We start from the raw sequence: 26,298 nt of genomic DNA on the forward strand, positions 1-26,298 counted from the left end.
CATGCAAAATGCCTTGAGCGTCCCATAACACTGATGCCATGATGTTGCCTTTGGTCTGCCCTCCTTTTCCTTTGACTGGACCACTGCCATCTCTTGGTAGCCATCGCTTTGATGACGCTTTGTCTTCAGGATCATATTGGCGAAGCCATGTTCCAAATTCCGGTTACAATTTGTCAAACAGGTGCCCCAGGATCGTGATCCCTCCTGTTGAAAATTTCCACTGATAGCTCTCGTCGTCACTGCAGCTGACCTGGGCACAATGGTTTTCACAGCCACTGCAGGATTCATCTTCCACATCTTCTCATCTCTTCTTGAAACAAGCCATACCTCCGTAAAGAGTTGATTTCTTTGGGCTAGTGTCCTTAGAAGCTTTTCTTCAAACCTCAAAGATTTCTTCATTCTTCCACCCAAGCTTCACCGTCAATTGGATGTTTGCTCTTGCTGCAATTTTAGCGGAATTCAAGTTGCACTGATAGGAGGCCTTTTCAGTGGATGTCTCATCCTTCTTAGTGCCTCCAATGAGATCCAGTTCAGAAAGGTTGTAAGAAGTTAGTACATGTTTATTTTAGTGAAAACGAATTGAAATCCATGCATAGATTTCTCACCATGTACATTTTCTATGAACTTTCGGAAGACCCCCTGTACTGAATATTGCCCAAATCCTGGGAGAGAAGTGGATGCGGTCCACTTCCTGTCTTCAGTTTGCCCACAGTGGAGGAGTGCACAGAGCAGGGAAAGGCAACCCCAGAGAGAGGCATGCCCTCCAGCATGCAGCAGACTGCTGGCCCAGTCCTGGCTCCATGGGCTGCTGTGTGGGCCCAGCAAGCTGACCAACCTCCCTGAACCTTAATTTAATCCTAGGTAGCCCAATTCCACTCGCTATTATAGGACTGCTGTGCAGGGACAGTCAATTAACTTAAGAAAAGGAACCTAGCTCCAAGGTTGGCAACCGGGAATTCCAGTTGATTCCATGGGCGGACCCCCTGAGGAATTCCCAAGCTGAAGTCTCGTGGAAGATGAGGTTCAGTGTGACTAGACTGAAGCACCAATCCAATGAAGGGGAAGTCCCACCCACTCTGCCCTGTGCCTGTATAAAGGTGAGGCGGGGCGGCCGCGCCACTCATTGAAGCCGCCAGTTGGGAGAGGAGCAGAGCCAGGCTGGTGCTCCCGAAGGCAGCAAGATGTTGCGAGCCACAGCTCCCTGCTGGTTCCCACCTGCATACCCAGAAGCTAAGAAGGTGGCCGAGGAGGCGGCCCACGAGGCAAGCCGCCATTTGGGAGAGGAGCAGAGCCAGGTCGGTGTTCCCGAAGGCAGCAAGATGTTGCGAGCCACAGCTCCCTGCTGGTTCCCACCTGCATGCCCAGAAGCCAAGAAGGTGGCCGAGGAGGCGGCCCTCGAGGCAAGCCGCCAGTTGGGAGAGGAGCAGAGCCAGGCCGGTGCTCCCGAAGGCAGCAAGATGTTGCGAGCCACAGCTCCCTGCTGGTTCCCACCTGCATACCCAGAAGCTAAGAAGGTGGCCGAGGAGGCGCCCCACGAGGCAAGCCGCCATTTGGGAGTGGAGCAGAGCCAGGTCGGTGTTCCCGAAGGCAGCAAGATGTTGCGAGCCACAGCTCCCTGCTGGTTCCCTCCTGCATACCCAGAAGCCAAGAAGGTGGCCGAGGAGGCGGCCCTCGAGGCTCCAGAATTCCCACTGCCCTCTCATCAGCCTGCCCAGAGGTTCGGGCTCTGCGGGCCCCAGATGCACAACCAGGCCTCAGCACTCGTGGACATCCGGGCGGAGCCCCAGAATAGGGGTCCGGCGGTGCCCCCAGCGTGGCCCAAGATGGCGACGGAGGCGTGGTACTTCCCCGCGCAGAGGGGGTCGGCCTGCTGCTTGCCAGCCGCCCCAAGGCTGACAGAGAGGCCCTGTGGAGTCCGCATCTCAGCCCCCAGGGAGAGGAAGAGGATCGCCCACTTTCCCAGCCCCTGCTTAGTCACAGGTCGCACCGATGCCAAGAGAACCCGGGTGGCCGGCAGCAGCCAACGCTCCAATGGCTCCAGGGTCGGCACACAGCCACGGAAGACTGGTCGCAACAGACGGGGGAGGGCATGAAAGACCTCCACCACACTCAGCTCTAAGCGAATCGTCCGTCGTCCATCCTTACCGACTTGGAAGAAACCCATTATCCTCCGAAGGTCTCGCTGCCAAGTCCCCACCGTCATCCGCCGAGGCTATCTCCAACTGTTCACCAAAGAGTGTCTCAAGTTCTGCGCCTCCAAGCAGGAGGCCGAGGAGAAGGCGCTGAACGAGGAGAAGGTGGCCTACGACTGCAGCCCCAACAAGAACATGTACCTGAATGTGGTCCTGAACACCCTCAAGAGACTGAAGGGCCTGACCCCCAGCTCCATGCCGGGCCTCAGCAGGGCCGCCCTGTACAGCCGCCTCCAGGAGTTCCTGCTCACCCAGGACCAGCTCAAGGAGAACGGCTACCCCTTCCCGCACCCCGAGCGGCCCGGAGGCGCCGTCCTCTTCACTGGCCAGGGGAAGGGGCCCGGCGACTCCTCCTGCAGGGTCTGCTGCCGTTGTGGCACCGACTACCTGGTGTCCTCCTCGGGCCGCTGTCTACGCGACCAGTTGTGTTATTATCACTGGGGGCGGGTCCGCTCCAGCCAAGTGGCTGCAGGCCGGGTTAGCCAGTACACCTGCTGTGCAGCTGCTCCTGGCTCAGTGGGCTGCCAGGTGGCAAAGCAGCACGTGCGGGACGGCCGCAAGGAGAGCCTCCATGGCTTCGTGAAGACCTTCAAGAAAGAGTTTTCCACAGACGCTTATCCAGGAATCTACGCCTTGGACTGTGAGATGTGCTACACCACGCATGGCCTGGAGCTGACCCGCGTCACCGTGGTGGACGCCGACATGCAAGTGGTGTACGACACCTTCGTCAAGCCCGACAACGAGATCGTGGACTACAACACCAGGTTTTCCGGAGTGACCGAGGCCGACGTCGCCAAGACGAGCGTCACGTTGCCCGAAGTCCAAGCCATCCTGCTGAGCTTTTTCAGCGCCCAAACCATCCTCATCGGGCACAGCCTGGAGAGCGATCTGCTGGCCCTCAAGCTGATCCACAGCACCGTGGTGGACACGGCCGTGCTCTTCCCGCACTACCTGGGTTTCCCCTACAAGCGTTCCCTCAGGAATCTCGTGGCCGACTACCTGGGACAGATCATCCAGGACAGCCAGGACGGCCACAACTCCAGCGAGGACGCAAACGCCTGCCTGCAGCTGGCGATGTGGAAGGTTCGACAGCGCGCCCAGATCCAGCCACGCCACCGGTCCGCCTCTCCCGCCGCCCTGGCCTGTCCTGAGCCCCAGGCCTCTTCCCAAACTGCCATCGATCCCGAGAGCTAGCCCTGTCCACCTCGCCGCAAAGCGAAAGAAACTGGAGCAGCCGGCGGCAGGAGAGGGCCAAAAGCCAAGACTAACCCCGACCCCGGACTCCCAGTCCCCCGGAGTCCCTGCCGCGGGCCGTCGTCCCTGTCCCCATCCCTCTGCCCCTCCCAGACCTCTGTCCTTCCACCAATGGGCTCCCCGAGGCCCCAGCCGCCACTCCCAGTCCCCGGAGACCCTGCCGCCACCCCTGGCGCCTGTGCCCATCCCTCTGCCCCTCCCAGACCTCTGGCCTTCCACCACTAGCCTCCCCCAGCCCACCTGGACTTCCCCGGCCTCTGGCAACAAGGCCAGCCCCCAGGCCCACCAGCCTCCTGATCGTCTTCGTTCTTGGGCCTCTTCCCCTTCTGTGGGGCTGTCTGAACCTCCCCTCCCCCACCCGATTTTTCCCCCGCCCCCGGGGCAGGCGCAGAATAAATGTCTGTATGAAGTTAAAAATTAAAAATAAAAAAAAAGCTAAAAACAACTGAAAGTCCTTTGCTTTTGAATGCGCGCTTACCTGGTTTTCTCTAGAGGCACCACTGTGAGGTGGCTCAAGCCCTTAGGCTCTGGAGTTAGACATCTGGGTTCCCATTCCAATTCCACCACTTACTAGCTTTGTCATATTGGACGCATAACTTTTTTGCGCTTCTACTTCTTGATCTTTCAAGTGTCATCAGAAGATAATTAGACACCCACACAATAGCAATGGGAGATTTTAACACCCCACCGTCAACATGAAACAGATCAACGAGACAGAAAGTTGAAAAGGATATCCAGGAACTGAACTTAGCTCTGCACCAAGCAGACCGAATAGACATCTACATTAACTCTCCACCCCAAATCAACAGAATATACATTCTTCTCAGCACCACATCACACTTATTCCAAAACTGACCACATAGTTGGAAGGAAAGCACTCCTCCGCAAATGCAAAAGAACAGAAATTACAACCAACCGTCTCTCAGACCACAGGGCAGTCAAACTGGACCTCAGGATGAAGAAACTCACTCAAAACCGCTCAACTACACGGAAACGGAGCAATCTGCTCCTGAGTGACTACTGGGTACATAGCGAAATGAAGACAGAATAAAGATGTTCTTTGAAACCAATGAGAACAAAGACACAACATACCAGAATCTCTGGGATACATTGAAAGCAGTGTGTAGAGGGAAACATAGCATTAAATGCCCACAAGAGAAAGCAGGAAAGATCTAAAATGGACACCCTCACGTCCCAATTCAAAGAACCAGGGAAGCAAGAGCAAACACAATGTCTGAATCAGTCAGTCAACTTCCAACAGGGCTCCAAGAGAGAATGAACCGCCATGCCTCTTTAAATCCACGTTTCTATTTGGAATCTTCAATGAGAGATGAGACACTAAGCAGCTAGTTTTGGTGGAATGGCTGATTTTGTCAATGTTTTCGGTGTGTGAGTGTGTGTGTGTGTGTGTATGTATAGATAACTAAATTAAACTGATAATCTGGATGCTTACATTTCCATTCATTTAATTTGTGTATGTGAGCCCACGCACACGTATATACACACACACTAACACTTCCAGAACACTGACTTAGTGAAGAACTGGATTTCCAGTGTGTTAGACAAATTTCAGAAAGCGCTGAAGAAGGGCATTTCTGATGGATTTCACCGTTCCTGGAATTTTACTTTCCTCTATAACTTAGAGTTCTTCTCTGGAGATTTAATAGATAAAAGTCTTTTGCAGTGTACGTTATTTCATTTTATTTTTATAATTTATTTAAATTGTCATTTTAAATTGACAAATAAAAATGATATATATTTATGGTGTACAACATGATGTTTCGTATATGTATACATTGTGGAATGACACAAAAATCAAGCTAATTAACACATTCGTTTCCTCACATACTGATTTTATGGTGATGAGAACATGTTTCAAATCTACTCTGATAGCACATTTCAAGTATACAGTCCATAGTTACCCACTGTAGTTGCCGTGCTGTTCAACATATCTCTAGAACTATTCGTATCTGAAATTTTGTATCATTAGACTAACATCTCCCAATCCCTCCCCGGCCCCTGCCTCGGGTAAGCAGCGTTCTGCTCTCTACGACTCTGAGTTCCACTTTTTTACATTGCACATAGAAGTGAGATCGTGCAGTATTTGTATTTCTGTGTTTGCTTTTTAAAACTTTATGATGTATTGATGTATTTTTTCAGACAGTGTCGGAGTCTGTCACCAAGGCTGGAGTACAGTGACACAAACACGGCTCACCACGGCCTCCACCTCCCGGGGTCAAGAGATCCTCCCACTTCAGCCTCCTGAGTAGCTAGGACTACAGGCGTCCAACACCACACCTGGCTAATTTTTGTATTTTTTGTAGAGATGGTTGATCTCCAACTCCTGGGCTCAACTCTTCCTCCTCCCTTCTCCTCCCAAAGTCCTGGGATTACAGGCCTGAGCCACTGTGTCTGGCCTTTGCTTTATTTCACACAGTAGAACATCCTCTAGGCTCATTCATGTTGCTAACGATAAGATTTCTTTCTTTTTCAAGGCTGAATAGGATTCTATTGGATATATGTACCTATATATATAGATAGATAGATAGATATACATTTATTATTATTGTTTTGGGGGGGATATGGTTTCGCTCGTGTTCCCCAGGCTGGAGTGCAGTGGCAAGATTTCGGCTCACCACAACCTCTGCCTCCCAGGCTGAAGTGATTCTCCTGCCTCAGCTGAGATTAAAGGCATGTCCCATCATGTGCGGCCAATTTTGTGTTTCTAGGAGAGATGGGTTTTCACCATGTTGGCCAGGCTGGTCTCGAACTCCAACAATTCTACTTCAACTATTTATTGGATACATATATTTATGTGTGAGAAACAAGATTTTCAAGAGTGAAAGATTTAAAAACGACTTAATTGTACATCAGTAAGAGGCTGGCTAACTAAATCAGAGTACGTTCATCCTTACAGAAGAATACTATGCAGCTAGAACAAAACCAAATGGAGGAAACTCTTCCAAATGGTAACGTGGAATGATGTTCAAGACTTATTGTAAAATAAGTTTACAGTAAGGTGTAAGGTACCTTATGGCAAAATTGTCTCAGAAATGTGTGTGTGTGGATTTCAAGTCATCCCAGTCCTAGAACATTGTGCTCTTTAGAGATGCCATACCTGTCTTTCCCTTTGTAATATCAAAGCAGTAATATCTTCTCTGGAGGCTTGTTGGGTGAATTTAATGGAAGAAAGTTAAGGAGGTACCAGAACCATTGCTGTTTCCCCTCCATAGCCCTGCCACCCACTAAAGAAAGTTGGATGAGATTACTTAATGATTTCCCATTAAGTTGTATTTCCAAATATCATGATTACCATTTGAATGTAGTTGGTATGGAGCTTCGTGAGTGTGTGCTTCGTTTATTATGCATCACGTTCAGCTCCTTGTTATTTGCCTCCTAGTTATCATAGTAAAACTCTACTCCTCTACTCCGAGGAGCCCCTACCATCCGTATCTTCACTTTCCGGCCCAGCACTCTTCATGCTCGTTCGTTTAAAGCATTCTACATTGGGCAAATGAATCTTGGAAGGCAAAAGCTACTGAATTTAGCGAGTTTGTGGAGGCGTTCCCACCGGTCAGCCAGGTGGAGTTCCACACACCCGATGACTGCACAACTCCTATAAGGCAGCAATATGCTGCAAACCCAGACGGCCACTCTTCTCACCCCTCGTCCCTTTGCTGTTCTGGATAATGAGGTCAATAGTCACCTAGGCAACTTGCAAAACTAACTGAAATGGAGAAAAGCCTACCGGCTGGTGACTAGCCGAGGTCCACCTGGCCCCAATAAGCTGCTGAACAAGAAGGGCTGCCAGAAATTTCCCCCTAGGGAATTTGGTGGAGACGAAGAGCTGCTCACTGGACAACGGTTCCTCCCAGGATACCCCCAAGCTGAAGAAGCGGGCTCTGAGCCACCCCCTTTCACCCTCCTTTTCCCCACCCTGGCCTGCTGAAGGTGCGCGTCAGGATGCGGACTACTGAGCCCTAAAGAAATAAGTCCTTCCACTTTGACCCCACGGAGGATTGCCTGTGCGGATCTTCAACGAGTCTACCAGTGTCTAGACACGGGAGCAGTTCTGTCTGGCACAGCAGCTCCCTCAAGGAAGACAAGAGTGAGGAGAAAGGAAACTCAAGTCTGACCATTCTGTCCTGGGAGACAAGAGGAGGATCTCATCTCTCATCTTTCCAAGCAAGGCAACGAGACTTTCTCTCATCTTTCCAAGCAAGGCAAGGAGACTTTTTCTCATGAGGAAACAAAAAGAAGTTGGAAGGAACGAAACCAGCCTGGAAGGTGAATTCCTAAGGATTGCCCATTGAAACTGACAAAATGGCCCTTGTTTGATGAGAGGAATGAGCAGAGCATTGATGTGGTCAAAAAGGACTCGAGTGAGACTTTCCCAGCATGTTTCTACCAAAGCTTTGTCTAAGTTTCGCAAAACACTCTCCTAATAAGCAGATGTTTGGCTCTTCAGAAAGTCAACATGCAAAATGCCTTGAGCGTCCCATAACACTGATGCCATGATGTTGCCTTTGGTCTGCCCTCCTTTTCCTTTGACTGGACCACTGCCATCTCTTGGTAGCCATCGCTTTGATGACGCTTTGTCTTCAGGATCATATTGGCGAAGCCATGTTCCAAATTCCGGTTACAATTTGTCAAACAGGTGTCCCAGGATCGTGATCCCTCCTGTTGAAAATTTCCACTGATAGCTCTCGTCGTCACTGCAGCTGACCTGGGCACAATGGTTTTCACAGCCACTGCAGGATTCATCTTCCACATCTTCTCATCTCTTCTTGAAACAAGCCATACCTCCGTAAAGAGTTGATTTCTTTGGGCTAGTGTCCTTAGAAGCTTTTCTTCAAACCTCAAAGATTTCTTCATTCTTCCACCCAAGCTTCACCGTCAATTGGATGTTTGCTCTTGCTGCAATTTTAGCGGAATTCAAGTTGCACTGATAGGAGGCCTTTTCAGTGGATGTCTCATCCTTCTTAGTGCCTCCAATGAGATCCAGTTCAGAAAGGTTGTAAGAAGTTAGTACATGTTTATTTTAGTGAAAACGAATTGAAATCCATGCATAGATTTCTCACCATGTACATTTTCTATGAACTTTCGGAAGACCCCCTGTACTGAATATTGCCCAAATCCTGGGAGAGAAGTGGATGCGGTCCACTTCCTGTCTTCAGTTTGCCCACAGTGGAGGAGTGCACAGAGCAGGGAAAGGCAACCCCAGAGAGAGGCATGCCCTCCAGCATGCAGCAGACTGCTGGCCCAGTCCTGGCTCCATGGGCTGCTGTGTGGGCCCAGCAAGCTGACCAACCTCCCTGAACCTTAATTTAATCCTAGGTAGCCCAATTCCACTCGCTATTATAGGACTGCTGTGCAGGGACAGTCAATTAACTTAAGAAAAGGAACCTAGCTCCAAGGTTGGCAACCGGGAATTCCAGTTGATTCCATGGGCGGACCCCCTGAGGAATTCCCAAGCTGAAGTCTCGTGGAAGATGAGGTTCAGTGTGACTAGACTGAAGCACCAATCCAATGAAGGGGAAGTCCCACCCACTCTGCCCTGTGCCTGTATAAAGGTGAGGCGGGGCGGCCGCGCCACTCATTGAAGCCGCCAGTTGGGAGAGGAGCAGAGCCAGGCCGGTGCTCCCGAAGGCAGCAAGATGTTGCGAGCCACAGCTCCCTGCTGGTTCCCACCTGCATACCCAGAAGCTAAGAAGGTGGCCGAGGAGGCGGCCCACGAGGCAAGCCGCCATTTGGGAGAGGAGCAGAGCCAGGTCGGTGTTCCCGAAGGCAGCAAGATGTTGCGAGCCACAGCTCCCTGCTGGTTCCCACCTGCATGCCCAGAAGCCAAGAAGGTGGCCGAGGAGGCGGCCCTCGAGGCAAGCCGCCAGTTGGGAGAGGAGCAGAGCCAGGCCGGTGCTCCCGAAGGCAGCAAGATGTTGCGAGCCACAGCTCCCTGCTGGTTCCCACCTGCATACCCAGAAGCTAAGAAGGTGGCCGAGGAGGCGCCCCACGAGGCAAGCCGCCATTTGGGAGTGGAGCAGAGCCAGGTCGGTGTTCCCGAAGGCAGCAAGATGTTGCGAGCCACAGCTCCCTGCTGGTTCCCTCCTGCATACCCAGAAGCCAAGAAGGTGGCCGAGGAGGCGGCCCTCGAGGCTCCAGAATTCCCACTGCCCTCTCATCAGCCTGCCCAGAGGTTCGGGCTCTGCGGGCCCCAGATGCACAACCAGGCCTCAGCACTCGTGGACATCCGGGCGGAGCCCCAGAATAGGGGTCCGGCGGTGCCCCCAGCGTGGCCCAAGATGGCGACGGAGGCGTGTACTTCCCCGCGCAGAGGGGGTCGGCCTGCTGCTTGCCAGCCGCCCCAAGGCTGACAGAGAGGCCCTGTGGAGTCCGCATCTCAGCCCCCAGGGAGAGGAAGAGGATCGCCCACTTTCCCAGCCCCTGCTTGGTCACAGGTCGCACCGATGCCAAGAGAACCCGGGTGGCCGGCAGCAGCCAACGCTCCAATGGCTCCAGGGTCGGCACACAGCCACGGAAGACTGGTCGCAACAGACGGGGGAGGGCATGAAAGACCTCCACCACACTCAGCTCTAAGCGAATCGTCCGTCGTCCATCCTTACCGACTTGGAAGAAACCCATTATCCTCCGAAGGTCTCGCTGCCAAGTCCCCACCGTCATCCGCCGAGGCTATCTCCAACTGTTCACCAAAGAGTGTCTCAAGTTCTGCGCCTCCAAGCAGGAGGCCGAGGAGAAGGCGCTGAACGAGGAGAAGGTGGCCTACGACTGCAGCCCCAACAAGAACATGTACCTGAATGTGGTCCTGAACACCCTCAAGAGACTGAAGGGCCTGACCCCCAGCTCCATGCCGGGCCTCAGCAGGGCCGCCCTGTACAGCCGCCTCCAGGAGTTCCTGCTCACCCAGGACCAGCTCAAGGAGAACGGCTACCCCTTCCCGCACCCCGAGCGGCCCGGAGGCGCCGTCCTCTTCACTGGCCAGGGGAAGGGGCCCGGCGACTCCTCCTGCAGGGTCTGCTGCCGTTGTGGCACCGACTACCTGGTGTCCTCCTCGGGCCGCTGTCTACGCGACCAGTTGTGTTATTATCACTGGGGGCGGGTCCGCTCCAGCCAAGTGGCTGCAGGCCGGGTTAGCCAGTACACCTGCTGTGCAGCTGCTCCTGGCTCAGTGGGCTGCCAGGTGGCAAAGCAGCACGTGCGGGACGGCCGCAAGGAGAGCCTCCATGGCTTCGTGAAGACCTTCAAGAAAGAGTTTTCCACAGACGCTTATCCAGGAATCTACGCCTTGGACTGTGAGATGTGCTACACCACGCATGGCCTGGAGCTGACCCGCGTCACCGTGGTGGACGCCGACATGCAAGTGGTGTACGACACCTTCGTCAAGCCCGACAACGAGATCGTGGACTACAACACCAGGTTTTCCGGAGTGACCGAGGCCGACGTCGCCAAGACGAGCGTCACGTTGCCCGAAGTCCAAGCCATCCTGCTGAGCTTTTTCAGCGCCCAAACCATCCTCATCGGGCACAGCCTGGAGAGCGATCTGCTGGCCCTCAAGCTGATCCACAGCACCGTGGTGGACACGGCCGTGCTCTTCCCGCACTACCTGGGTTTCCCCTACAAGCGTTCCCTCAGGAATCTCGTGGCCGACTACCTGGGACAGATCATCCAGGACAGCCAGGACGGCCACAACTCCAGCGAGGACGCAAACGCCTGCCTGCAGCTGGCGATGTGGAAGGTTCGACAGCGCGCCCAGATCCAGCCACGCCACCGGTCCGCCTCTCCCGCCGCCCTGGCCTGTCCTGAGCCCCAGGCCTCTTCCCAAACTGCCATCGATCCCGAGAGCTAGCCCTGTCCACCTCGCCGCAAAGCGAAAGAAACTGGAGCAGCCGGCGGCAGGAGAGGGCCAAAAGCCAAGACTAACCCCGACCCCGGACTCCCAGTCCCCCGGAGTCCCTGCCGCGGGCCGTCGTCCCTGTCCCCATCCCTCTGCCCCTCCCAGACCTCTGTCCTTCCACCAATGGGCTCCCCGAGGCCCCAGCCGCCACTCCCAGTCCCCGGAGACCCTGCCGCCACCCCTGGCGCCTGTGCCCATCCCTCTGCCCCTCCCAGACCTCTGGCCTTCCACCACTAGCCTCCCCCAGCCCACCTGGACTTCCCCGGCCTCTGGCAACAAGGCCAGCCCCCAGGCCCACCAGCCTCCTGATCGTCTTCGTTCTTGGGCCTCTTCCCCTTCTGTGGGGCTGTCTGAACCTCCCCTCCCCCACCCGATTTTTCCCCCGCCCCCGGGGCAGGCGCAGAATAAATGTCTGTATGAAGTTAAAAATTAAAAATAAAAAAAAAGCTAAAAACAACTGAAAGTCCTTTGCTTTTGAATGCGCGCTTACCTGGTTTTCTCTAGAGGCACCACTGTGAGGTGGCTCAAGCCCTTAGGCTCTGGAGTTAGACATCTGGGTTCCCATTCCAATTCCACCACTTACTAGCTTTGTCATATTGGACGCATAACTTTTTTGCGCTTCTACTTCTTGATCTTTCAAGTGTCATCAGAAGATAATTAGACACCCACACAATAGCAATGGGAGATTTTAACACCCCACCGTCAACATGAAACAGATCAACGAGACAGAAAGTTGAAAAGGATATCCAGGAACTGAACTTAGCTCTGCACCAAGCAGACCGAATAGACATCTACATTAACTCTCCACCCCAAATCAACAGAATATACATTCTTCTCAGCACCACATCACACTTATTCCAAAACTGACCACATAGTTGGAAGGAAAGCACTCCTCCGCAAATGCAAAAGAACAGAAATTACAACCAACCGTCTCTCAGACCACAGGGCAGTCAAACTGGACCTCAGGATGAAGAAACTCACTCAAAACCGCTCAACTACACGGAAACGGAGCAATCTGCTCCTGAGTGACTACTGGGTACATAGCGAAATGAAGACAGAATAAAGATGTTCTTTGAAACCAATGAGAACAAAGACACAACATACCAGAATCTCTGGGATACATTGAAAGCAGTGTGTAGAGGGAAACATAGCATTAAATGCCCACAAGAGAAAGCAGGAAAGATCTAAAATGGACACCCTCACGTCCCAATTCAAAGAACCAGGGAAGCAAGAGCAAACACAATGTCTGAATCAGTCAGTCAACTTCCAACAGGGCTCCAAGAGAGAATGAACCGCCATGCCTCTTTAAATCCACGTTTCTATTTGGAATCTTCAATGAGAGATGAGACACTAAGCAGCTAGTTTTGGTGGAATGGCTGATTTTGTCAATGTTTTCGGTGTGTGAGTGTGTGTGTGTGTGTGTATGTATAGATAACTAAATTAAACTGATAATCTGGATGCTTACATTTCCATTCATTTAATTTGTGTATGTGAGCCCACGCACACGTATATACACACACACTAACACTTCCAGAACACTGACTTAGTGAAGAACTGGATTTCCAGTGTGTTAGACAAATTTCAGAAAGCGCTGAAGAAGGGCATTTCTGATGGATTTCACCGTTCCTGGAATTTTACTTTCCTCTATAACTTAGAGTTCTTCTCTGGAGATTTAATAGATAAAAGTCTTTTGCAGTGTACGTTATTTCATTTTATTTTTATAATTTATTTAAATTGTCATTTTAAATTGACAAATAAAAATGATATATATTTATGGTGTACAACATGATGTTTCGTATATGTATACATTGTGGAATGACACAAAAATCAAGCTAATTAACACATTCGTTTCCTCACATACTGATTTTATGGTGATGAGAACATGTTTCAAATCTACTCTGATAGCACATTTCAAGTATACAGTCCATAGTTACCCACTGTAGTTGCCGTGCTGTTCAACATATCTCTAGAACTATTCGTATCTGAAATTTTGTATCATTAGACTAACATCTCCCAATCCCTCCCCGGCCCCTGCCTCGGGTAAGCAGCGTTCTGCTCTCTACGACTCTGAGTTCCACTTTTTTACATTGCACATAGAAGTGAGATCGTGCAGTATTTGTATTTCTGTGTTTGCTTTTTAAAACTTTATGATGTATTGATGTATTTTTTCAGACAGTGTCGGAGTCTGTCACCAAGGCTGGAGTACAGTGACACAAACACGGCTCACCACGGCCTCCACCTCCCGGGGTCAAGAGATCCTCCCACTTCAGCCTCCTGAGTAGCTAGGACTACAGGCGTCCAACACCACACCTGGCTAATTTTTGTATTTTTTGTAGAGATGGTTGATCTCCAACTCCTGGGCTCAACTCTTCCTCCTCCCTTCTCCTCCCAAAGTCCTGGGATTACAGGCCTGAGCCACTGTGTCTGGCCTTTGCTTTATTTCACACAGTAGAACATCCTCTAGGCTCATTCATGTTGCTAACGATAAGATTTCTTTCTTTTTCAAGGCTGAATAGGATTCTATTGGATATATGTACCTATATATATAGATAGATAGATAGATATACATTTATTATTATTGTTTTGGGGGGGATATGGTTTCGCTCGTGTTCCCCAGGCTGGAGTGCAGTGGCAAGATTTCGGCTCACCACAACCTCTGCCTCCCAGGCTGAAGTGATTCTCCTGCCTCAGCTGAGATTAAAGGCATGTCCCATCATGTGCGGCCAATTTTGTGTTTCTAGGAGAGATGGGTTTTCACCATGTTGGCCAGGCTGGTCTCGAACTCCAACAATTCTACTTCAACTATTTATTGGATACATATATTTATGTGTGAGAAACAAGATTTTCAAGAGTGAAAGATTTAAAAACGACTTAATTGTACATCAGTAAGAGGCTGGCTAACTAAATCAGAGTACGTTCATCCTTACAGAAGAATACTATGCAGCTAGAACAAAACCAAATGGAGGAAACTCTTCCAAATGGTAACGTGGAATGATGTTCAAGACTTATTGTAAAATAAGTTTACAGTAAGGTGTAAGGTACCTTATGGCAAAATTGTCTCAGAAATGTGTGTGTGTGGATTTCAAGTCATCCCAGTCCTAGAACATTGTGCTCTTTAGAGATGCCATACCTGTCTTTCCCTTTGTAATATCAAAGCAGTAATATCTTCTCTGGAGGCTTGTTGGGTGAATTTAATGGAAGAAAGTTAAGGAGGTACCAGAACCATTGCTGTTTCCCCTCCATAGCCCTGCCACCCACTAAAGAAAGTTGGATGAGATTACTTAATGATTTCCCATTAAGTTGTATTTCCAAATATCATGATTACCATTTGAATGTAGTTGGTATGGAGCTTCGTGAGTGTGTGCTTCGTTTATTATGCATCACGTTCAGCTCCTTGTTATTTGCCTCCTAGTTATCATAGTAAAACTCTACTCCTCTACTCCGAGGAGCCCCTACCATCCGTATCTTCACTTTCCGGCCCAGCACTCTTCATGCTCGTTCGTTTAAAGCATTCTACATTGGGCAAATGAATCTTGGAAGGCAAAAGCTACTGAATTTAGCGAGTTTGTGGAGGCGTTCCCACCGGTCAGCCAGGTGGAGTTCCACACACCCGATGACTGCACAACTCCTATAAGGCAGCAATATGCTGCAAACCCAGACGGCCACTCTTCTCACCCCTCGTCCCTTTGCTGTTCTGGATAATGAGGTCAATAGTCACCTAGGCAACTTGCAAAACTAACTGAAATGGAGAAAAGCCTACCGGCTGGTGACTAGCCGAGGTCCACCTGGCCCCAATAAGCTGCTGAACAAGAAGGGCTGCCAGAAATTTCCCCCTAGGGAATTTGGTGGAGACGAAGAGCTGCTCACTGGACAACGGTTCCTCCCAGGATACCCCCAAGCTGAAGAAGCGGGCTCTGAGCCACCCCCTTTCACCCTCCTTTTCCCCACCCTGGCCTGCTGAAGGTGCGCGTCAGGATGCGGACTACTGAGCCCTAAAGAAATAAGTCCTTCCACTTTGACCCCATGGAGGATTGCCTGTGCGGATCTTCAACGAGTCTACCAGTGTCTAGACACGGGAGCAGTTCTGTCTGGCACAGCAGCTCCCTCAAGGAAGACAAGAGTGAGGAGAAAGGAAACTCAAGTCTGACCATTCTGTCCTGGGAGACAAGAGGAGGATCTCATCTCTCATCTTTCCAAGCAAGGCAACGAGACTTTCTCTCATCTTTCCAAGCAAGGCAAGGAGACTTTTTCTCATGAGGAAACAAAAAGAAGTTGGAAGGAACGAAACCAGCCTGGAAGGTGAATTCCTAAGGATTGCCCATTGAAACTGACAAAATGGCCCTTGTTTGATGAGAGGAATGAGCAGAGCATTGATGTGGTCAAAAAGGACTCGAGTGAGACTTTCCCAGCATGTTTCTACCAAAGCTTTGTCTAAGTTTCGCAAAACACTCTCCTAATAAGCAGATGTTTGGCTCTTCAGAAAGTCAACATGCAAAATGCCTTGAGCGTCCCATAACACTGATGCCATGATGTTGCCTTTGGTCTGCCCTCCTTTTCCTTTGACTGGACCACTGCCATCTCTTGGTAGCCATCGCTTTGATGACGCTTTGTCTTCAGGATCATATTGGCGAAGCCATGTTCCAAATTCCGGTTACAATTTGTGAAACAGGTGCCCCAGGATCGTGATCCCTCCTGTTGAAAATTTCCACTGATAGCTCTCGTCGTCACTGCAGCTGATCTGGGCACAATGGTTTTCACAGCCACTGCAGGATTCATCTTCCACATCTTCTCATCTCTTCTTGAAACAAGCCATACCTCCGTAAAGAGTTGATTTCTTTGGGCTAGTGTCCTTAGAAGCTTTTCTTCAAACCTCAATGATTTCTTCATTCTTCCACCCAAGCTTCACCGTCAATTGGATGTTTGCTCTTGCTGCAATTTTAGCGGAATTCAAGTTGCACTGATAGGAGGCCTTTTCAGTGGATGTCTCATCCTTCTTAGTGCCTCCAATGAGATCCAGTTCAGAAAGGTTGTAAGAAGTTAGTACATGTTTATTTTAGTGAAAACGAATTGAAATCCATGCATAGATTTCTCACCATGTACATTTTCTATGAACTTTCGGAAGACCCCCTGTACTGAATATTGCCCAAATCCTGGGAGAGAAGTGGATGCGGTCCACTTCCTGTCTTCAGTTTGCCCACAGTGGAGGAGTGCACAGAGCAGGGAAAGGCAACCCCAGAGAGAGGCATGCCCTCCAGCATGCAGCAGACTGCTGGCCCAGTCCTGGCTCCATGGGCTGCTGTGTGGGCCCAGCAAGCTGACCAACCTCCCTGAACCTTAATTTAATCCTAGGTAGCCCAATTCCACTCGCTATTATAGGACTGCTGTGCAGGGACAGTCAATTAACTTAAGAAAAGGAACCTAGCTCCAAGGTTGGCAACCGGGAATTCCAGTTGATTCCATGGGCGGACCCCCTGAGGAATTCCCAAGCTGAAGTCTCGTGGAAGATGAGGTTCAGTGTGACTAGACTGAAGCACCAATCCAATGAAGGGGAAGTCCCACCCACTCTGCCCTGTGCCTGTATAAAGACTCATTGAAGCCGCCAGTTGGGAGAGGAGCAGAGCCAGGCCGGTGCTCCCGAAGGCAGCAAGATGTTGCGAGCCACAGCTCCCTGCTGGTTCCCACCTGCATACCCAGAAGCTAAGAAGGTGGCCGAGGAGGCGGCCCACGAGGCAAGCCGCCATTTGGGAGAGGAGCAGAGCCAGGTCGGTGTTCCCGAAGGCAGCAAGATGTTGCGAGCCACAGCTCCCTGCTGGTTCCCACCTGCATGCCCAGAAGCCAGGAAGGTGGCCGAGGAGGCGGCCCTCGAGGCAAGCCGCCAGTTGGGAGAGGAGCAGAGCCAGGCCGGTGCTCCCGAAGGCAGCAAGATGTTGCGAGCCACAGCTCCCTGCTGGTTCCCACCTGCATACCCAGAAGCTAAGAAGGTGGCCGAGGAGGCGCCCCACGAGGCAAGCCGCCATTTGGGAGTGGAGCAGAGCCAGGTCGGTGTTCCCGAAGGCAGCAAGATGTTGCGAGCCACAGCTCCCTGCTGGTTCCCTCCTGCATACCCAGAAGCCAAGAAGGTGGCCGAGGAGGCGGCCCTCGAGGCTCCAGAATTCCCACTGCCCTCTCATCAGCCTGCCCAGAGCTTCGGGCTCTGCGTGCCCCAGATGCACAACCAGGCCTCAGCACTCGTGGACATCCGGGCGGAGCCCCAGAATAGGGGTCCGGCGGTGCCCCCAGCGTGGCCCAAGATGGCGACGGAGGCGTGGTACTTCCCCGCGCAGAGGGGGTCGGCCTGCTGCTTGCCAGCCGCCCCAAGGCTGACAGAGAGGCCCTGTGGAGTCCGCATCTCAGCCCCCAGGGAGAGGAAGAGGATCGCCCACTTTCCCAGCCCCTGCTTGGTCGCAGGTCGCACCGATGCCAAGAGAACCCGGGTGGCCGGCAGCAGCCAACGCTCCAATGGCTCCAGGGTCGGCACACAGCCACGGAAGACTGGTCGCAACAGACGGGGAAGGGCATGCAAGACCTCCACCACACTCAGCTCTAAGCGAATCGTCCGTCGTCCATCCTTACCGACTTGGAAGAAACCCATTATCCTCCGAAGGTCTCGCTGCCAAGTCCCCACCGTCATCCGCCGAGGCTATCTCCAACTGTTCACCAAAGAGTGTCTCAAGTTCTGCGCCTCCAAGCAGGAGGCCGAGGAGAAGGCGCTGAACGAGGAGAAGGTGGCCTACGACTGCAGCCCCAACAAGAACATGTACCTGAATGTGGTCCTGAACACCCTCAAGAGACTGAAGGGCCTGACCCCCAGCTCCATGCCGGGCCTCAGCAGGGCCGCCCTGTACAGCCGCCTCCAGGAGTTCCTGCTCACCCAGGACCAGCTCAAGGAGAACGGCTACCCCTTCCCGCACCCCGAGCGGCCCGGAGGCGCCGTCCTCTTCACTGGCCAGGGGAAGGGGCCCGGCGACTCCTCCTGCAGGGTCTGCTGCCGTTGTGGCACCGACTACCTGGTGTCCTCCTCGGGCCGCTGTCTACGCGACCAGTTGTGTTATTATCACTGGGGGCGGGTCCGCTCCAGCCAAGTGGCTGCAGGCCGGGTTAGCCAGTACACCTGCTGTGCAGCTGCTCCTGGCTCAGTGGGCTGCCAGGTGGCAAAGCAGCACGTGCGGGACGGCCGCAAGGAGAGCCTCCATGGCTTCGTGAAGACCTTCAAGAAAGAGTTTTCCACAGACGCTTATCCAGGAATCTACGCCTTGGACTGTGAGATGTGCTACACCACGCATGGCCTGGAGCTGACCCGCGTCACCGTGGTGGACGCCGACATGCAAGTGGTGTACGACACCTTCGTCAAGCCCGACAACGAGATCGTGGACTACAACACCAGGTTTTCCGGAGTGACCGAGGCCGACGTCGCCAAGACGAGCGTCACGTTGCCCGAAGTCCAAGCCATCCTGCTGAGCTTTTTCAGCGCCCAAACCATCCTCATCGGGCACAGCCTGGAGAGCGATCTGCTGGCCCTCAAGCTGATCCACAGCACCGTGGTGGACACGGCCGTGCTCTTCCCGCACTACCTGGGTTTCCCCTACAAGCGTTCCCTCAGGAATCTCGCGGCCGACTACCTGGGACAGATCATCCAGGACAGCCAGGACGGCCACAACTCCAGCGAGGACGCAAACGCCTGCCTGCAGCTGGCGATGTGGAAGGTTCGACAGCGCGCCCAGATCCAGCCACGCCACCGGTCCGCCTCTCCCGCCGCCCTGGCCTGTCCTGAGCCCCAGGCCTCTTCCCAAACTGCCATCGATCCCGAGAGCTAGCCCTGTCCACCTCGCCGCAAAGCGAAAGAAACTGGAGCAGCCGGCGGCAGGAGAGGGCCAAAAGCCAAGACTAACCCCGACCCCGGACTCCCAGTCCCCCGGAGTCCCTGCCGCGGGCCGTCGTCCCTGTCCCCATCCCTCTGCCCCTCCCAGACCTCTGTCCTTCCACCAATGGGCTCCCCGAGGCCCCAGCCGCCACTCCCAGTCCCCGGAGACCCTGCCGCCACCCCTGGCGCCTGTGCCCATCCCTCTGCCCCTCCCAGACCTCTAGCCTTCCACCACTAGCCTCCCCCAGCCCACCTGGACTTCCCCGGCCTCTGGCAACAAGGCCAGCCCCCAGGCCCACCAGCCTCCTGATCGTCTTCGTTCTTGGGCCTCTTCCCCTTCTGTGGGGCTGTCTGAACCTCCCCTCCCCCACCCGATTTTTCCCCCGCCCCCGGGGCAGGCGCAGAATAAATGTCTGTATGAAGTTAAAAATTAAAAATAAAAAAAAAGCTAAAAACAACTGAAAGTCCTTTGCTTTTGAATGCGCGCTTACCTGGTTTTCTCTAGAGGCACCACTGTGAGGTGGCTCAAGCCCTTAGGCTCTGGAGTTAGACATCTGGGTTCCCATTCCAATTCCACCACTTACTAGCTTTGTCATATTGGACGCATAACTTTTTTGCGCTTCTACTTCTTGATCTTTCAAGTGTCATCAGAAGATAATTAGACACCCACACAATAGCAATGGGAGATTTTAACACCCCACCGTCAACATGAAACAGATCAACGAGACAGAAAGTTGAAAAGGATATCCAGGAACTGAACTTAGCTCTGCACCAAGCAGACCGAATAGACATCTACATTAACTCTCCACCCCAAATCAACAGAATATACATTCTTCTCAGCACCACATCACACTTATTCCAAAACTGACCACATAGTTGGAAGGAAAGCACTCCTCCGCAAATGCAAAAGAACAGAAATTACAACCAACCGTCTCTCAGACCACAGGGCAGTCAAACTGGACCTCAGGATGAAGAAACTCACTCAAAACCGCTCAACTACACGGAAACGGAGCAATCTGCTCCTGAGTGACTACTGGGTACATAGCGAAATGAAGACAGAATAAAGATGTTCTTTGAAACCAATGAGAACAAAGACACAACATACCAGAATCTCTGGGATACATTGAAAGCAGTGTGTAGAGGGAAACATAGCATTAAATGCCCACAAGAGAAAGCAGGAAAGATCTAAAATGGACACCCTCACGTCCCAATTCAAAGAACCAGGGAAGCAAGAGCAAACACAATGTCTGAATCAGTCAGTCAACTTCCAACAGGGCTCCAAGAGAGAATGAACCGCCATGCCTCTTTAAATCCACGTTTCTATTTGGAATCTTCAATGAGAGATGAGACACTAAGCAGCTAGTTTTGGTGGAATGGCTGATTTTGTCAATGTTTTCGGTGTGTGAGTGTGTGTGTGTGTGTGTATGTATAGATAACTAAATTAAACTGATAATCTGGATGCTTACATTTCCATTCATTTAATTTGTGTATGTGAGCCCACGCACACGTATATACACACACACTAACACTTCCAGAACACTGACTTAGTGAAGAACTGGATTTCCAGTGTGTTAGACAAATTTCAGAAAGCGCTGAAGAAGGGCATTTCTGATGGATTTCACCGTTCCTGGAATTTTACTTTCCTCTATAACTTAGAGTTCTTCTCTGGAGATTTAATAGATAAAAGTCTTTTGCAGTGTACGTTATTTCATTTTATTTTTATAATTTATTTAAATTGTCATTTTAAATTGACAAATAAAAATGATATATATTTATGGTGTACAACATGATGTTTCGTATATGTATACATTGTGGAATGACACAAAAATCAAGCTAATTAACACATTCGTTTCCTCACATACTGATTTTATGGTGATGAGAACATGTTTCAAATCTACTCTGATAGCACATTTCAAGTATACAGTCCATAGTTACCCACTGTAGTTGCCGTGCTGTTCAACATATCTCTAGAACTATTCGTATCTGAAATTTTGTATCATTAGACTAACATCTCCCAATCCCTCCCCGGCCCCTGCCTCGGGTAAGCAGCGTTCTGCTCTCTACGACTCTGAGTTCCACTTTTTTACATTGCACATAGAAGTGAGATCGTGCAGTATTTGTATTTCTGTGTTTGCTTTTTAAAACTTTATGATGTATTGATGTATTTTTTCAGACAGTGTCGGAGTCTGTCACCAAGGCTGGAGTACAGTGACACAAACACGGCTCACCACGGCCTCCACCTCCCGGGGTCAAGAGATCCTCCCACTTCAGCCTCCTGAGTAGCTAGGACTACAGGCGTCCAACACCACACCTGGCTAATTTTTGTATTTTTTGTAGAGATGGTTGATCTCCAACTCCTGGGCTCAACTCTTCCTCCTCCCTTCTCCTCCCAAAGTCCTGGGATTACAGGCCTGAGCCACTGTGTCTGGCCTTTGCTTTATTTCACACAGTAGAACATCCTCTAGGCTCATTCATGTTGCTAACGATAAGATTTCTTTCTTTTTCAAGGCTGAATAGGATTCTATTGGATATATGTACCTATATATATAGATAGATAGATAGATATACATTTATTATTATTGTTTTGGGGGGGATATGGTTTCGCTCGTGTTCCCCAGGCTGGAGTGCAGTGGCAAGATTTCGGCTCACCACAACCTCTGCCTCCCAGGCTGAAGTGATTCTCCTGCCTCAGCTGAGATTAAAGGCATGTCCCATCATGTGCGGCCAATTTTGTGTTTCTAGGAGAGATGGGTTTTCACCATGTTGGCCAGGCTGGTCTCGAACTCCAACAATTCTACTTCAACTATTTATTGGATACATATATTTATGTGTGAGAAACAAGATTTTCAAGAGTGAAAGATTTAAAAACGACTTAATTGTACATCAGTAAGAGGCTGGCTAACTAAATCAGAGTACGTTCATCCTTACAGAAGAATACTATGCAGCTAGAACAAAACCAAATGGAGGAAACTCTTCCAAATGGTAACGTGGAATGATGTTCAAGACTTATTGTAAAATAAGTTTACAGTAAGGTGTAAGGTACCTTATGGCAAAATTGTCTCAGAAATGTGTGTGTGTGGATTTCAAGTCATCCCAGTCCTAGAACATTGTGCTCTTTAGAGATGCCATACCTGTCTTTCCCTTTGTAATATCAAAGCAGTAATATCTTCTCTGGAGGCTTGTTGGGTGAATTTAATGGAAGAAAGTTAAGGAGGTACCAGAACCATTGCTGTTTCCCCTCCATAGCCCTGCCACCCACTAAAGAAATTTGGATGAGATTACTTAATGATTTCCCATTAAGTTGTATTTCCAAATATCATGATTACCATTTGAATGTAGTTGGTATGGAGCTTCGTGAGTGTGTGCTTCGTTTATTATGCATCACGTTCAGCTCCTTGTTATTTGCCTCCTAGTTATCATAGTAAAACTCTACTCCTCTACTCCGAGGAGCCCCTACCATCCGTATCTTCACTTTCCGGCCCAGCACTCTTCATGCTCGTTCGTTTAAAGCATTCTACATTGGGCAAATGAATCTTGGAAGGCAAAAGCTACTGAATTTAGCGAGTTTGTGGAGGCGTTCCCACCGGTCAGCCAGGTGGAGTTCCACACACCCGATGACTGCACAACTCCTATAAGGCAGCAATATGCTGCAAACCCAGACGGCCACTCTTCTCACCCCTCGTCCCTTTGCTGTTCTGGATAATGAGGTCAATAGTCACCTAGGCAACTTGCAAAACTAACTGAAATGGAGAAAAGCCTACCGGCTGGTGACTAGCCGAGGTCCACCTGGCCCCAATAAGCTGCTGAACAAGAAGGGCTGCCAGAAATTTCCCCCTAGGGAATTTGGTGGAGACGAAGAGCTGCTCACTGGACAACGGTTCCTCCCAGGATACCCCCAAGCTGAAGAAGCGGGCTCTGAGCCACCCCCTTTCACCCTCCTTTTCCCCACCCTGGCCTGCTGAAGGTGCGCGTCAGGATGCGGACTACTGAGCCCTAAAGAAATAAGTCCTTCCACTTTGACCCCATGGAGGATTGCCTGTGCGGATCTTCAACGAGTCTACCAGTGTCTAGACACGGGAGCAGTTCTGTCTGGCACAGCAGCTCCCTCAAGGAAGACAAGAGTGAGGAGAAAGGAAACTCAAGTCTGACCATTCTGTCCTGGGAGACAAGAGGAGGATCTCATCTCTCATCTTTCCAAGCAAGGCAACGAGACTTTCTCTCATCTTTCCAAGCAAGGCAAGGAGACTTTTTCTCATGAGGAAACAAAAAGAAGTTGGAAGGAACGAAACCAGCCTGGAAGGTGAATTCCTAAGGATTGCCCATTGAAACTGACAAAATGGCCCTTGTTTGATGAGAGGAATGAGCAGAGCATTGATGTGGTCAAAAAGGACTCGAGTGAGACTTTCCCAGCATGTTTCTACCAAAGCTTTGTCTAAGTTTCGCAAAACACTCTCCTAATAAGCAGATGTTTGGCTCTTCAGAAAGTCAACATGCAAAATGCCTTGAGCGTCCCATAACACTGATGCCATGATGTTGCCTTTGGTCTGCCCTCCTTTTCCTTTGACTGGACCACTGCCATCTCTTGGTAGCCATCGCTTTGATGACGCTTTGTCTTCAGGATCATATTGGCGAAGCCATGTTCCAAATTCCGGTTACAATTTGTCAAACAGGTGCCCCAGGATCGTGATCCCTCCTGTTGAAAATTTCCACTGATAGCTCTCGTCGTCACTGCAGCTGATCTGGGCACAATGGTTTTCACAGCCACTGCAGGATTCATCTTCCACATCTTCTCATCTCTTCTTGAAACAAGCCATACCTCCGTAAAGAGTTGATTTCTTTGGGCTAGTGTCCTTAGAAGCTTTTCTTCAAACCTCAATGATTTCTTCATTCTTCCACCCAAGCTTCACCGTCAATTGGATGTTTGCTCTTGCTGCAATTTTAGCGGAATTCAAGTTGCACTGATAGGAGGCCTTTTCAGTGGATGTCTCATCCTTCTTAGTGCCTCCAATGAGATCCAGTTCAGAAAGGTTGTAAGAAGTTAGTACATGTTTATTTTAGTGAAAACGAATTGAAATCCATGCATAGATTTCTCACCATGTACATTTTCTATGAACTTTCGGAAGACCCCCTGTACTGAATATTGCCCAAATCCTGGGAGAGAAGTGGATGCGGTCCACTTCCTGTCTTCAGTTTGCCCACAGTGGAGGAGTGCACAGAGCAGGGAAAGGCAACCCCAGAGAGAGGCATGCCCTCCAGCATGCAGCAGACTGCTGGCCCAGTCCTGGCTCCATGGGCTGCTGTGTGGGCCCAGCAAGCTGACCAACCTCCCTGAACCTTAATTTAATCCTAGGTAGCCCAATTCCACTCGCTATTATAGGACTGCTGTGCAGGGACAGTCAATTAACTTAAGAAAAGGAACCTAGCTCCAAGGTTGGCAACCGGGAATTCCAGTTGATTCCATGGGCGGACCCCCTGAGGAATTCCCAAGCTGAAGTCTCGTGGAAGATGAGGTTCAGTGTGACTAGACTGAAGCACCAATCCAATGAAGGGGAAGTCCCACCCACTCTGCCCTGTGCCTGTATAAAGACTCATTGAAGCCGCCAGTTGGGAGAGGAGCAGAGCCAGGCCGGTGCTCCCGAAGGCAGCAAGATGTTGCGAGCCACAGCTCCCTGCTGGTTCCCACCTGCATACCCAGAAGCTAAGAAGGTGGCCGAGGAGGCGGCCCACGAGGCAAGCCGCCATTTGGGAGAGGAGCAGAGCCAGGTCGGTGTTCCCGAAGGCAGCAAGATGTTGCGAGCCACAGCTCCCTGCTGGTTCCCACCTGCATGCCCAGAAGCCAGGAAGGTGGCCGAGGAGGCGGCCCTCGAGGCAAGCCGCCAGTTGGGAGAGGAGCAGAGCCAGGCTGGTGCTCCCGAAGGCAGCAAGATGTTGCGAGCCACAGCTCCCTGCTGGTTCCCACCTGCATACCCAGAAGCTAAGAAGGTGGCCGAGGAGGCGCCCCACGAGGCAAGCCGCCATTTGGGAGTGGAGCAGAGCCAGGTCGGTGTTCCCGAAGGCAGCAAGATGTTGCGAGCCACAGCTCCCTGCTGGTTCCCTCCTGCATACCCAGAAGCCAAGAAGGTGGCCGAGGAGGCGGCCCTCGAGGCTCCAGAATTCCCACTGCCCTCTCATCAGCCTGCCCAGAGCTTCGGGCTCTGCGTGCCCCAGATGCACAACCAGGCCTCAGCACTCGTGGACATCCGGGCGGAGCCCCAGAATAGGGGTCCGGCGGTGCCCCCAGCGTGGCCCAAGATGGCGACGGAGGCGTGGTACTTCCCCGCGCAGAGGGGGTCGGCCTGCTGCTTGCCAGCCGCCCCAAGGCTGACAGAGAGGCCCTGTGGAGTCCGCATCTCAGCCCCCAGGGAGAGGAAGAGGATCGCCCACTTTCCCAGCCCCTGCTTGGTCGCAGGTCGCACCGATGCCAAGAGAACCCGGGTGGCCGGCAGCAGCCAACGCTCCAATGGCTCCAGGGTCGGCACACAGCCACGGAAGACTGGTCGCAACAGACGGGGAAGGGCATGCAAGACCTCCACCACACTCAGCTCTAAGCGAATCGTCCGTCGTCCATCCTTACCGACTTGGAAGAAACCCATTATCCTCCGAAGGTCTCGCTGCCAAGTCCCCACCGTCATCCGCCGAGGCTATCTCCAACTGTTCACCAAAGAGTGTCTCAAGTTCTGCGCCTCCAAGCAGGAGGCCGAGGAGAAGGCGCTGAACGAGGAGAAGGTGGCCTACGACTGCAGCCCCAACAAGAACATGTACCTGAATGTGGTCCTGAACACCCTCAAGAGACTGAAGGGCCTGACCCCCAGCTCCATGCCGGGCCTCAGCAGGGCCGCCCTGTACAGCCGCCTCCAGGAGTTCCTGCTCACCCAGGACCAGCTCAAGGAGAACGGCTACCCCTTCCCGCACCCCGAGCGGCCCGGAGGCGCCGTCCTCTTCACTGGCCAGGGGAAGGGGCCCGGCGACTCCTCCTGCAGGGTCTGCTGCCGTTGTGGCACCGA

The sequence above is a fragment of the Pongo abelii genome, chromosome 7 (genome assembly GCF_028885655.2).
Source record: "Pongo abelii isolate AG06213 chromosome 7, NHGRI_mPonAbe1-v2.0_pri, whole genome shotgun sequence".
Taxonomy (NCBI): domain Eukaryota; kingdom Metazoa; phylum Chordata; class Mammalia; order Primates; family Hominidae; genus Pongo; species Pongo abelii.